The sequence below is a fragment of the Macaca thibetana genome, chromosome 2 (assembly GCF_024542745.1).
Source record: "Macaca thibetana thibetana isolate TM-01 chromosome 2, ASM2454274v1, whole genome shotgun sequence".
Classification (NCBI taxonomy): Eukaryota; Metazoa; Chordata; class Mammalia; order Primates; family Cercopithecidae; genus Macaca; species Macaca thibetana.
In genome coordinates, this window is record NC_065579.1 from 57,822,348 (window position 1) to 57,836,233 (window position 13,886).

General features: G+C 39.7%; 1 protein-coding gene across 1 annotated transcript in view; it reads left to right on the forward strand.

Moving 5' to 3' along the window:
• GMPS (guanine monophosphate synthase) overlaps nt 1-13,886 on the forward strand; it is a 792,617-nt gene that overhangs the window by 15,115 nt on the left and 763,616 nt on the right. The gene's annotated exons all lie outside the window — the stretch shown is intronic.

Sequence of the window (13,886 nt, forward strand, 5' to 3'; positions counted from 1 at the left end):
TAATGCTAAGATGTATCGCAGCTTTATAATACCAAAGAAATAGAGATTCAAACACTAACTAGGGCTGGGTGCAATGCCTCACACCTGTAATCCTAGCACTTTGGGAGTCTGAAGCAGGAAGATTGCTTGAGCCCAGGAGTTCGAGACTAGCATGGGTAACACAAGGAGACCCTATCTCTACAAAAAGTAAAATACAAAATTAGCCAGGCATAGTGGCACATGCCTGTGGCCCCAGCTACTCAAGAGGCTGAGGTGGAAGGATCACTTAAGCCCAGAAGGTCAAAGCTGTAATGAGCCGTGATTATGCCACTGCACTCCAGCCTAGGCAACAGAGCAATACTGTCTCAAAAAAGAGCCAGAAAACCTAACCAGCAGAAAATACTTAGATGTAGTAAGTGAAAATACAAAAAGGGCACAATGTTGAGTATGCATTATCATATCAACTATGTTAAAATATTATTCCATAGAAAAAGAGTTGGAAGAATATATGCCAAAAATTAACCGGGGCTATCTCTGGGTGGTAGTATTATAAGTGGTTCTTATTTTCCTTTTTTGGTTTTCTACATTTTAAGTTTTTCTGTAATAGGAAAATGTTACTCCTAAAAAGTCATTTTAAAAATGTTATTTGGAAGGAAAAAGAAAAGGAATATGAAAGGGAGGGGAGTGAGGGGGAAATTGACCCAAAAAGAAAAATAAAATTTCCCTGAATAAAAGGGTTGTTCATTTTTTTTTTTTTTTTTTTTTTTTTTTTTTTGAGACGAAGTCTCGCTCTGTCGCCCAGGCTGGAGTGCAGTGGCCGGATCTCAGCTCACTGCAAGCTCCGCCTCCCGGGTTTACGCCATTCTCCTGCCTCAGCCTCCCGAGTAGCTGGGACTACAGGCGCCCGCCACCTCGCCCGGCTAGTTTTTTGTATTTTTAGTAGAGACGGGGTTTCACCATGTTGGCCAGGATGGTCTCGATCTCCTGACCTTGTGATCCGCCCGTCTTGGCCTCCCAAAGTGCTGGGATTACAGGCTTGAGCCACCGCGCCCGGCGGTTGTTCATTCTTTAAGGACCTATTCAGTTTGATGTCTCAGGCAACTTAGACCCAAGGAACCTGGTGAAGTAGATTTTGTTCAAGAGCTTGCTGCCCCCAGGACAGGCCAGATCTGTTTATAAAGTAACTTTGAAACACACTGTATAACACAGAATGGAGGAAGTTGCTGGACCTTCCTCTGAGATTTAAAGTGCCTCTGTGAGAACAAAGCATGTAATCTAGAGGAGGTTTTGGGCTTTTTCTAAAAATGCTAAAAGGTTGACTGATCCACCACCTTCTCCCACCTGGTCCTTCACACCTCCCCAACGCGCCCAAAACCCCAGCATTTGCCAAACCCTGACCCAGATGAGGATACAGTGTATGGCTGTGAAACACAAACCGGTAGATTATGCAGTAATTAGATCTAAATGCTTCACCTGGTAGGCACCACGATTCACCTGGTGGTCAGCTGCTAAAATTTAGACGTTGAATAGGGAGGAAACAATGGGATACAGCTAATCCCAGGTGACTCACTGCTTAAATACGCTTAAATCTGATAAGACTTTAGTTGCAAATGTGAAAGTCAAAATCACGCTAAATAAGCCAAAACTCGAGTTTTTTTGACCTGCCTTACCAAATATGGGGTGAGCGTGAGTAACTGGGCCTTCTTTCCCTGTCTATTGTTGCAGACTTGCTTTCTCTAAAGTCAAGTCATGATGGTCAGTCACACTCAGGCTCAGAGATTCTCCATTTCCTCTCCAAGAGAAGGACAGATTTCTTATCACAGTACGCATTTGACAAATCCTAGAGAAAAACCGATCGGCTTATTTTGGAAACATGGCCACTCCTGTGGACAATGCATGAGGAATTGGGGAGGTTGTAGAAATTATAATCTTTCATCTCCTTTGGAGCCAAAGGAGGACAATTTCTCAAAAGAAGAAAAGCACCATTCCAAGAAGAAGAAGAGGAAGAAGAAGCAGCAGAAAAGAAGAAAAAGACATTAAAAACACCAGTAATTACCAGATAATTCTCAAAAGCTTCACAAAACATTTTGGGTTGGATTATATTGTGCATATTACACTTAGAATAAATGTTATCTTTTCATTTTGTTTAATCAAAAAAAAGACATTATACCATTTAGTTAGATTTAATATTTAAGAAAATGAAGTTATTAATAAAGAAGAGTGGGAAGGAAGAGCAATGATACTATTTATTGTGAGCTGGGCACATAATTTAGGTTGTTTGCATAAAGTGTTCATTTAATATAGCTAACCTGTGAGGTTAATGTTAGTACTCCTATTTCTTTCCTTTTTTTTTTTTTTTTTTTTTTTGAGACGGAATTTTGCTCTTTGCCCCAGGCTGGAGTGCAATAGCAGGATCTCGGCTCACCGCAACCTCCGCCTTCTGGTTTCAAGCGATTCTCCTGCCTCAGCCTCCTGAGTAGCTGGGATTACAGGCGCCCACCACCAAGCCTGGCTAATTTTTGTATTTTTAGTAGAGACATGGTTTCACCATGTTGGCCAGGATGGTCTTGAACTCCTGACCTTGTGATCTCAAAGTTCTGGGATTACAGGCGTGAGCCACTCTGCCCAGCCAGCACCCCCGTTTCGTGGATGGTGAATTTAAGTTTCGGAGAGTTTAACTGATATATCCAGATTCACACAGAAAATGACAAGACCAGGGACGAAACCAAGTTATATTGAAGTGCAAAGTCTATGTAAATTTACTATCAAATCTGTACCTCACTATAAAATGCACTTAATCCTATCAAAATCAACTCATTGGCCGGGCACGGTGGCTCACGCCTGTAATCCCAGCACTTTGGGAGGCCAAGGCAGGCGATCACGAGGTCAGGAGAGCGAGACCATCCTGGCTAACATGGTGAAACCCCGTCTCTACTAAAAATACAAAAAATTAACCGGTCATGGTGGTGGGCACCTTTAGTCCCAGCTACTCGGGAGGTTGAGGCAGGAGAATGGCGTGAACCCGGGAGGCAGAGCATGCAGTGAGCCAAGATTGTGCCACCGCACTCCAGCCTGGGTGACAGAGCAAGGCTCCATCTTAAAAAAAAAAAAAAAACCACACAAAATTAGCCAGGCATGGTGGCCAGCACCTGTAGTCCCAGCTACTCTGGAAGCTGAGGCAGGAGAATGGCGTGAACCCGGGAGGCAGAGCATGCAGTGAGCCAAGATTGTGCCACTGCACTCCAGCCTGGGTGACAGAGCAAGACTCCATTTAAGGAAAAAAAAAAAAAAAATCAACTGATTACTTATAGCTAATAAAAAGTAGTATATTTTTAAGTTTCTTTATTACTTATAGTCTCCTATTTTAAAAGAAATATTAAGTATTTTAAGTAATTATATCAATAAACATTTATTAATCATCTTATATGTTCAAGATACTATATTGGAAACACAAAATTAGGAAAGAAAAGCAAGATAAAGCAATATTGTTTAGCCAGTACTATACTTCTCTACTACATGTGCTCACTTATTCATTGATGAAACATTGAGCATTATTTATGTGTAGTGCACTATACTAGATCCATTAGAAGATAAATGAAAACAATTGTCCTTTTAATATAGTAGAGACACTAAAAATGTACACAAACATATTACACAGCTAAGCATATGGTATGCCAAGAGATATAGAGAAAACAAAATTTGAAAATTGAGAATTTCCTTTCCTATCATGGGGAAAACATCCTGGATGGGATAGAATGTAACTTGCATTTGACAATATGGCTGGGATTTTGGCAATTAAAGCAGAACATAAGGAAATATTTTGGCCTAAGAGTATCTCACATGCAAGATTAGACAACAAAATAGTAAGAACCCCACAATTACTCTGTAGCAGTGCTAACTCTGAAAGAACATAGCAATGGGACCTATGCACTCTGAGTCTGTTGACACAGTTATTCATTATTTACAGTTGCCTTTTTGATGCCTGTACCAAGAAAAGCCTTCCTTATGTATTTGAACATCTTATGCTACTCTCAAAGTTTATTCATGATCATTCTACTGTGAAAGATGCCTTGAGCATTTCTTGGCATTTTGCTAGAAGCGTGATAGGATAACATTTCATCCTATTCCTGAGAAGGTAGAACTCTCCTTTTATTTCAGCCCTGTTGCTAATTCATTGCACTGAGTAAATAACTAACTTCTCTGCATTTCTATTGTCTCAGAATTAAAATCATAGTTAGGATCAAGGCCTTGTGAAAATCATAAGGCAGACAGGTAGCATTTTGCAAACCACACTTTTTGAGAATGGTAAGAGATATCAGAGTGCACAGGAACTAGAGAACAGTGTTGTGAAATATCTGAATCCAGAGAGAGTCAGACAGACCCAGGGACACAGAAGGTCAAAGCAAAGACCCTCCAAATGTCTATAAGCATTTGACTCCTCAATTTCCTCCTCTGCAAAATGGCCATAATTACTTGCACCTCTTTGGGAACGATACTGTACCGGTTGCCAACGAATTATATTTGCAACTGCATTAAAATTTAAGACCTTTATTTTTACCTCTGACTTTTCCCTGGCATTAATTAAGCTCTATGGATCTGTAAAAATCAGGGCTTTTGGCTAAAAGACCAGGATTTTATTTTTTGTCTTTTTACCATATTATCTTTCATGTTGCTTTCAGGAATCACTTGCTTGATCCCTTTTGAATCATTTTTCTCACTAGACACTCTTGAAACAGAAAAGGCACAAAAAGTGCAATCCTTTAAATAGTAAGAGATTTCTTCAAAAGTTAAAAAAGAGAAAGCAGGAACATACTCAAAACAAAATTGAAGTGGTTTTTGTTTTCTTTTTTTTTTTTAATTTGAGATGGAGTCTTGCTCTGTCACCCAGGCTGGAGTACAGTGTTGCAATCTTGGCTCACTGCAACCTCTGCCTTCCGGGTTCAAGCAATTCTTCTGCTTCACCCTCAGCTAGGATTATAGATATGCACCATCACACCCGGCTAATTTTTGTATTTTTAGTAGAGACAGGTTTTCACTATGTTGGCCAGGCTGGGTCTCAAACTCCTGACCTCAAGCGATCTGCCCGCCTCGGCCTTCCAAAGTGCTGGGATTACAGGTGTAAGCCAAGCACCTGGTCCAAAATTGAAGTTTTGAGCAAGATGCTAATTTTGGGGAAAACAGTTTATAGCATTATGCAGATATCTTCACTTTGCTCAAAAAATGTCATTGGCCCAGAGACCTTAGGAAAGCCATTTAACTCCTTTGAAACTTAGTTTGCTCAGAAAGGAACTATGAAAATGTAAACACATTTTTGCCATTTAGGTGTGTTGTAGGCAGAGTAATGATCCCCCAAGGATGTTCATGTGCTAATTCCCAAAAGTTATGAATATGTCAGAGTATATTGCAAAGGGGAACTAAAGGTTGCAGATGGAATAAGGTTGCTAATCAGCTGGCATTAAGAAGATGAGAGTAGGCTGGATTATGCAGGTGGATAATAACCCAATGTAATAAGGGTTCTCAAAAGTGGAAGAGGGAAGCAGAAGAGCAAGTCAGAAGTGATGTGATGTGAGGAGGGCTTGACCTGCTCTGGCTGACGTTGAGGATAGAGAAGAAGGGTCATAGGCCAAGGAATAAAGACAGCTTGTAGAGGCTGAAAAAGGCAAGGAAATTGATTCTCTTCTGGAGCCCACAGAAAGGACCACAGTCCTTCTGACACCACTGTTTTGGCTCAGTGAGACCACGTCAGATTTCTGACCTACGGAACTGTAAGATAAGTTTGTGTTGTTGGGGACCACTAAGTTTACGGTAATTTGTTACAGCAGCTATAGAAAACACATAGTATAAGTAATTATTTGGCAAATAATACTTCAGAATTATTTAAACATTTTGAAAAGAATTCTAATCTCACATATTCTGGTGGTAAAGTATATGCAACTATAAAAATTTTATCTCAAACTACTTACTGTTCTTCACTTAGCTGTTTTTAAATGGTGACTATAGGGATACAACATCAATTTGAGATAACTAGAGATGAGTTGGTATTATTTTAAATTAAAATTAGTGGTCATAATTGATTCACTCATTCAAAGACTAAAACATTGGTCTTTATAAAGTAAACATAATTCATCAGACAGAGAGGTTAGGTATTTGGCAGTTAACAAGCCTTGCCTATCACCCACCTTTCGTCCCAGCATGCAAACTAATTAACCACTGAGAGGACTTTCCCTGTATAAGCACTAATATGTCAGGAAAATATTTATGGCTTTATCCACTAAAGTAGCTAAAATATAAATTGTTTAGGCAAAGCTTTGAGAAAATAGAAACTCGGGACCATAGAAATACTAATCATAAGGCAGCCTTCAGATTTTACTTCACTTGGCACACTGTATTTTCCTGAAAGTTATTTATATGTATTATTTTTACCTTAGGCAAGCTAATAATGAATTGCTCTGTTCTAAGGAACTTCAGCACTTCAACTTTAAAGAGCATGTCATTAAAAAGATATACATATTCCAAGTGCTTAAACATTATGAATAAAGAAGGATGGTCACACTGGCAAGTGTGTGCTGTCCCTGCAACAACATAAAGAACGTTGCTGGTTTTTAAGTGTACAGCATCTGTAAATTCTATATTTACATTGCTCAGGGCTTCCTCGACCTTCGAGTTCTGCAGATAGCAAAGTACATGAACAAAGCCCAGCCCACGATGTGCCGGAGCCAGCCTCAACAGTTCATGAGAGCTGATTGCTAAATTTTCAGAAATCCCATGAGCTAGTCGATGTCATACTGGTAGCTTGAAATCAGCCAACACTATAAGTCAGGTTTGGTTGGCTTATTTTTCCTGGAGAATCAGCTGTTCAGCATTTGCACTTTACAAAGGCAATTTACAGTCCAGGAAGTGAAACCAGGGTCATCATCTAAAGCCTACACAATATAGGGGACTTCTTATCTTAGTTAGAGTAGACTTGCATATTTGTAGCTTTTTGGACAGATGGCTAAAGTTTTCTTATTCTTACAAAATTGGTATGCTAAAGGAACTTTCCAACAGATGAAAGTCAAGTATCTTGAGGAAGAGGTGACTTTTTCTACTTCACACAATGGCAATGTGTGTTAATGCTAACCTGAGGGGTTAACCTAAGTCAGCGCTAAAGACTGAATGTTTATGTCCCCCAAATTCATGTGAAACCTAATTCTTAAAGAGGCAATATTATAAGGTGGCACCTTTGGGAGGTGATTAGATCAAGAGAGTGGAACCTCCATGTTTGAGATGAGTGTCCTTGTAAAAGAGACCCCAGAGAGATCCCTGGCCCTTTCTGCCATGTGAAAAAACAGTGAAAAGACAGCCATCCATGAATCAGGATGAAGGTCCTCACCAGACACTGAATCTACTGGTGCTGTGATCTTGGACTTTCCAGCCTCCAGAACTGTGAGAAATTTCTGTTGTTTCTAAGATACTTAGTCTACAATTTTCTGTAGTAGTAGCCTGAACTGACTTAAGATTATCAGAATAAATAGAATATGATATAGGATTCAATAATGATGGAAGTGATGAATTACATTTACCTACGAATATTTGCAAAGTCTTTAGTAAAATGTGTCATTGAGGTAGGTTTTAAAGATGGACAGGTTTTTTTTCCCAAGAGTGAATGGTAGGATGGGAATTCCAAGAGAAGAATACAACCTGAATCAACATTCGCAATTGGGTCAGTTCTTCGAGTCAGTCAGGTTATCCCAAACTAACCAGATAAAAGAGTTATTTTTCAAGGTAGTTCAGAGCCAAACTGGGGGCATCTATAATTCAAACTAAGAAGTTTTAATTTTGGAAGTGCATTTGAAATTTTAAAGCCATATTTTCTGCCAAAAAGAGGATTGCACTAACATGAAAATAGAGACCTGGTAGACAACACAAGAGCAGACTTCATGTCTGTTTTTTCACCATTGAAACTTCAGGACTTGTTACAGCACCAAGCATATTTTAGCACTCTTTCTTTTTCTCTGTTTGGGAACTAAAAGGTGAGTTTATGCCATTGTCCTTAATGATTTTACCACAAAACACACCTGTTGAAATATCTTCAGCATATCCAACTAAGCCAACCCCCGAACCATCTCTTGAGTCATTTTATAAAACAATTTTTGTATCCTTTCCTCTGATAAAACATCTTGCTAGATTAAAATGCTAAGAAACAAAATTAATGATAAGAACATAATTAGAAAAATTGTTGACAAAAGGCTAGAACACGAGAAACTTGGTTAATAGTATGGTTCTCATTCTGTCACAGAGCTGTGAATCAGCAGTAGCAAATGGTACTCAAAGTGAGATCAAGGCAGAAAAGAAACTGAAGTTGAATGAAATGAGATGCTTTCGTGAAGAGGCCTATTTTATTTCAGCCTCAAGATTGCCTGTTCCTGAATAGAAAAGGTGCTACACTGGCACCCTTCCCTCCTCTGGGAATCCTGGCAAATCAGTGACAGGACAAGTGTGGTGGGGCAGTAAGGATAACTGGCTTGAATCTCTACCTGATGAGGACTCAAGCACTAGATGAAACAGATCAAGAGCACTAACTGTGAGGTCCGTATTTATAAAACGATAAACAGAGATGGTAGAGAAAGTGTCACAGTATATGTCAAACAATCTATCTTAACTCGCATCATCATGTAGAGACAAATTCCAGACCCTCTTAAGCTCCTCTCAAATACTTTTGAGTCCTACATGGCCCACACGTAAGTCCCATATCAAACCAAGTTTAGGGCCCTTGACTGCTAAAGAATTCCCTGCTTCCCAGCTCCAGTCTTCTGCAAAGATTTCCTCTGTCAATGCCAATTCCTAATGCAGCAGTTATGCTCCAGTGCCCACAAAGGGGCCTACTGCTGCCAATCTACACCAAAGGGACAGCCACAGCTACCTGTCCCTGGTGATATATCTCTGAGCATGCTGATGCCAGACACTGATGGCATTGTCATCTGACCCAAGGGCACTATCTCTTGTTACTGCCAAAGATGCCAGCATAGAATCTTTCCATTGCATCAACTACTAGATTATTCAAATCTCATGTTCCCACATCTGACGGCTTTTTATGGGGGGAGGGGAATATATCTCTGTCTATCATGTTTCTGTTTGCTGACTTCTTCACGTAGGTCTCAAATTTGAACTTATGGTGACATTCCAAGTGACAGACAATGCAGTGAGCTTAGAATCTTTTCCTTCCCAAACCAAACTTCTGAATTTCAACTCACTTCTCTTAGGTTAAATTATCTCCTATGAGGCTCCTCACTTCATTCTAAAATTCCCGCTGAGATGCCTCAGCCCCTAGACAGGGCTGATACTCAGCTGGTACATGCCTAGGTAGGTGTGCCATCTGTCCACAGCTGGCACCTATTCTGATTGACTGGTGTTAAATATTCTGGCTAGTTGCCTATCTCCAGGCCTACCTCAGCCCTAGGGTAAACACAGTGGAGGCTCACAGAATCGTACTTTTAAAAATATCAGAGGAAAATGTTTTCCATGCCTTAGTTTCTTAATACTGAGAAAAATATGATTGCTACATCATATTAAAGGTATTGATTGTTATTTGAGGAGACGTCAGTGCTTCTCACTTACAGATGAATACACTGCAGTATAGTACAGAATATGACAAAACGGATTCCTTCTGATACTGAAGCATGACCTGAAGGTCCCAAAGTGGTTTGTCAGGTAAAAACTACTAATTGTGTCTCAGCATCCATTCTCTCTTTTTTTTTTTTTTTTTTTTTTCATCACAGAATTCCCCAGTTTTATCTGAGCACATAGCCAACCTGGCTAGAGACTTCATTTTCCAGCCAGGAGTGGACATGTGATTAGAATAGAATATGAGGTGAAGCTATATATACTACCTGGGTCACATCATTTAGAAATGAAGTTACTTGAACTGCAAGGTACAGTCTGGACTTGACAAATGTGGTGCTGATGAGCCAGCCTCAAGCTGGGATGGTAAAGTAACAAGATAGAAAACACCTGGGTCACTGGTCACTCTCACTGTTGACCTATTCTGGACTGTCGAGAGAGAAATAAACTCCTGTCTTGTATGAGTTTGACTTGTTAACTTTGAGTTTTTTGTTTTTGTTTTTTTGGTGGAGGAGGAATGTCTCTTTGTTACAGCAACGTAGTCTGTGTGCTGACAAATGCAAAGAGCTATCAGTCTCTGGAAGAAGTAAACAAATGTTTAAACATGTGTATAGGAATGACCAGAGAAATGCATGATGGAACTCCAGGGACTGTGTAGTCATCATGGAAATAACATTTATTGGGTAGAAAAACTGTAGGCTTAAACTTTAGATGTTAAATGCTAAAAGTTAGATGCTAAATGACATTCTGGAAATCTACCCAATGCAGGGTTTAAAGACAAAAGAGAATTATGTTACAATCATTTCCTAATGATGTCCTCTGTAGCCACTTCTCTCATATGACCTTCCAGCCAATCATAGCAGAATGAATGAATGAGTTACATTTTTAAAGTTGTTGGATTTGTTGGGGGCAATTAATACTGGCTACTAAAACACACACTCCCAAAATTTAAAAACAAAATAAAAATTTTGTTCTCCCTCACACAAAGTCCTACGCAACTAGGCAGGTTTCCTGGAAGGCTCTTCTCTAACCTGTGACTCCACTATCTGGGCTCCTAGTTTTTTTGTTTTTAAAACAGGATCTCACTCTGTTACCCAGGCTGGAGTGCAGTGGCATGATAACGGCTTACTGCAGCCTCAACACCCACCTAACCCCCAAGTAGCTAGGGCCACAGGCACGTGCCACCACACCTGGGTAATTTTTAATTTTTTCTAGAGATAGTTTTCCCTATGTTACCAAGGCTGGTCTCAAACTCCTGAGCTCAAACAATCCTCCTCCGCTGGCCTCCCAGAGCTCTGGGATTACAGGTGTGAGCCACCATGCCCACCTTCTAGTATTTTTACTTACCATCTTGAAATTATTTTCTTCCCAACATGTCAGTGGAGGGAGGCGGTAGAGAGGGAGCCTGGGGAAGGCACAGAGCACATTGAGCCTGAACCTGCAAGCGAGGGCCCAAATTTTCACATGATTTCATTGATCAGAACTAGTCACATTCAAGACTGGGAAATGCAGAGAGTTCATAAATATTCATAAATGTTCTGTCTCTTCCACAGCAGTTATTTTGCCTGCTCTAGAAAGCAACATCCTTAAACATTGGTTGTAATTTATTGTCCTTTTAACTGCTGCTCTCTGCACTTCTGCACTGCAGTTCTGTAACTGCTGCTCTCTGCGGTTAAGTACGCCCTTAAGTGTAGTGTCTAACATATGCCAGAGTTAGGAAGGATCCAGAGCAGTCCCCATTCTGCAATGTTGGTCCCAACTTTATGAGAGTTAAGAGATTAAAATTTATTTTCTCATTACATTTGAGATCCTTGGTGAAATGCTAAAATTGCATTCTTAGTTCCAACCCAGAGTTTAGTTGGCCTTATCAAGATATAGCTATAAACTGTTGTATAATGGGCCAGAAGATAGATGTGTGCACTCACTCAGGCTATGTGTCCTTAACTGGCTGAGCAGATTTGGGAGAGTCACCCTCTCTGGACTCCATGTCCTTATCTGGGAGCGAATAAGCCAGCAAAACACTGAAACTAGAGAGGATGGAGTGGAATTAGATGATTCCTGAGGTGTCTGTCCCACCTAACAGTCAGTGGATCTCTAATTTTAAATTTTACATCTTAGAAACCAGGGCTTTTGAAGAGCTTTCTAGTACCTTGTACATTTTTACTTTCAGATGCTCTATCCTATTTCATATTAAACATTGAAATGTATACAGATCCCACATGAAATATGGTTTATGTATAACTATACAAAAGTTTTCATATGTTGGAGCCAACAACCTTTTCAAGTCTAAACTTTTTTACTGATCTTAACACTGTGCCTAGAGGGCTTAATGATACATTAATCCTCCAAAGAACCATTCTACAGATTCTCACAAAATGGGTTTCAGTACAGCTCAGTGTGTTCCACAGTGCAGAACTCCTACGAAATGAAACAGATGTTAAAACACTTTATCCCTAAGAAGCAGTGACCACACAAGTCACTACCCCCTCACTTGGGAAAACAAGAGAGCTGGAACAAGGATTGGCAGAAAGGGCAACCTAATGTGACAAATAGATCCAAAGCTATTTGAGCAATGTGGGCCCACAGTCTGATGGCTCATACACACTCTCAGAACATTATCGTGGAGAAACTGGGTGTGTTTAAAACAGTTTAAAGATCTGAAAGGAAATTTTATATTGTGTGAGAACATTATTTACAGTAGTTGAGCTGCAAGAAAATGGGAAGCAGATACCATAAAAATTAAAAATTGCATGGGTTATTAGCCTAAATGGTCTCTGATCTGAACAAATTCAGCAAGTTGAACACTTCCTAGCAAAGTTTAGGCAGCTTGTTCAATCAATATGCCACACTACCCTTTCAGAGAGAATTGTTGCTAACGTTTAGATTGGCTGTATTACCCAGAAGGGCAATCCAGCTGGAGACATTACTGAGGGACTTGTGAAAAGAGCAACACTTCTTCAAAAGGACTTTCTCTCCAGGAACCTTCTGCCTCTGAGCAGAGAACAGGAAAATCATGGCCTGTAAAGCTGCCTCAGCCTAGCCAGGCAAGTACCTGCTTACACTGTTCCCTTCCTAGGATTCTACCTCTTCCCTGATGAGTCATCTTGGGGTCAGTCAGTGCAGATAATCTGAACTGATGAAGACTTTGACAATCCAAGAAATTCTTGTTAATAGGCTTACTGACATGCAGTGTCAAAATAAGATCACATTTGTGGCCATGCAGTCTTCCAAAATGTTTCCCACCACTGGCTAATCTGGTGGCTAACAGGCTTACGTATCACTTAGGTCTTCAAAAGGAAGACAGAGACTACTTCTATCTTGACACTAATAAAACTGGGTATTTATGCAATAAATGCCGGCAAGATACCAGCTTTGTTAAAAAATATAAAACAGACATAATAATCCCTTTGTTTGTCTGAATGCCTGTGGCTTATGAACCTTGAAGAACAAACTTAGAATTACTTGACATTCCCAGTTTTGAACATTATGACTTTTTTTTAACTCTAAGATCACAAATAAACTTGTCATGTAAGGCCAGTATTAAAAATTAGTGAAAAATATTTTAAAACCATGGCTCATTCTGAAATCAACTGCATTTGGCAAGTATCTCACTAATTACAAACTTTTGTAATTTGGAGTTAGGCCAAGCCATTAAGATAGTCTATACAAAACAGTCCAGGCTAATAAAGTAGCCCAAAAGTTAAGATGAACCCAAAATGAGGAGACCAGTTGCCTAACACTTGGTAGGTAATAAAAACTGAAATCAAGTGGTAAGAATAGCCAGAGGAATGGTTGAAGCATGTAAAGATGACTATTTACAGACAACGAAGGAACCCTGCAAAAAAGGGAAAGAATTCAAGTTTCCTGAGCTAATGAAGTCTATTTCAAACAATTCAAGTATAAATCACAGAAAAACTTAGCACCATTACTTAACTTGAATTTGATGGAGGTAGGTAAAAGTAGAAACTCTATGCCCCATTTATAAGTATACATGGAAAAATTGACGATTAAAAATGTAAATAATCTTACCGTTATTTTTTTACTAACAACTTCAAAAGGAAATAAAACAGAATTGGAAGGAAGGAGGTCTGTCCTGAAAAAAAACATGACCTTGAGCAAGTTCTTCAACTTCACATGCTTCCATTTCTCATCTAAATTGAGGGACTGAGACTAGATGATGTCTAAAATCTGTTCCAGCTCTAACCCTGTTTTTCACGAAAACACTTTCGAAGCCTCAGCATACTAAATAAAGGGAGCGATATGTTACTGTGAAGAATAAGAACAAGAGCCTGAGGGGAGCACATGCT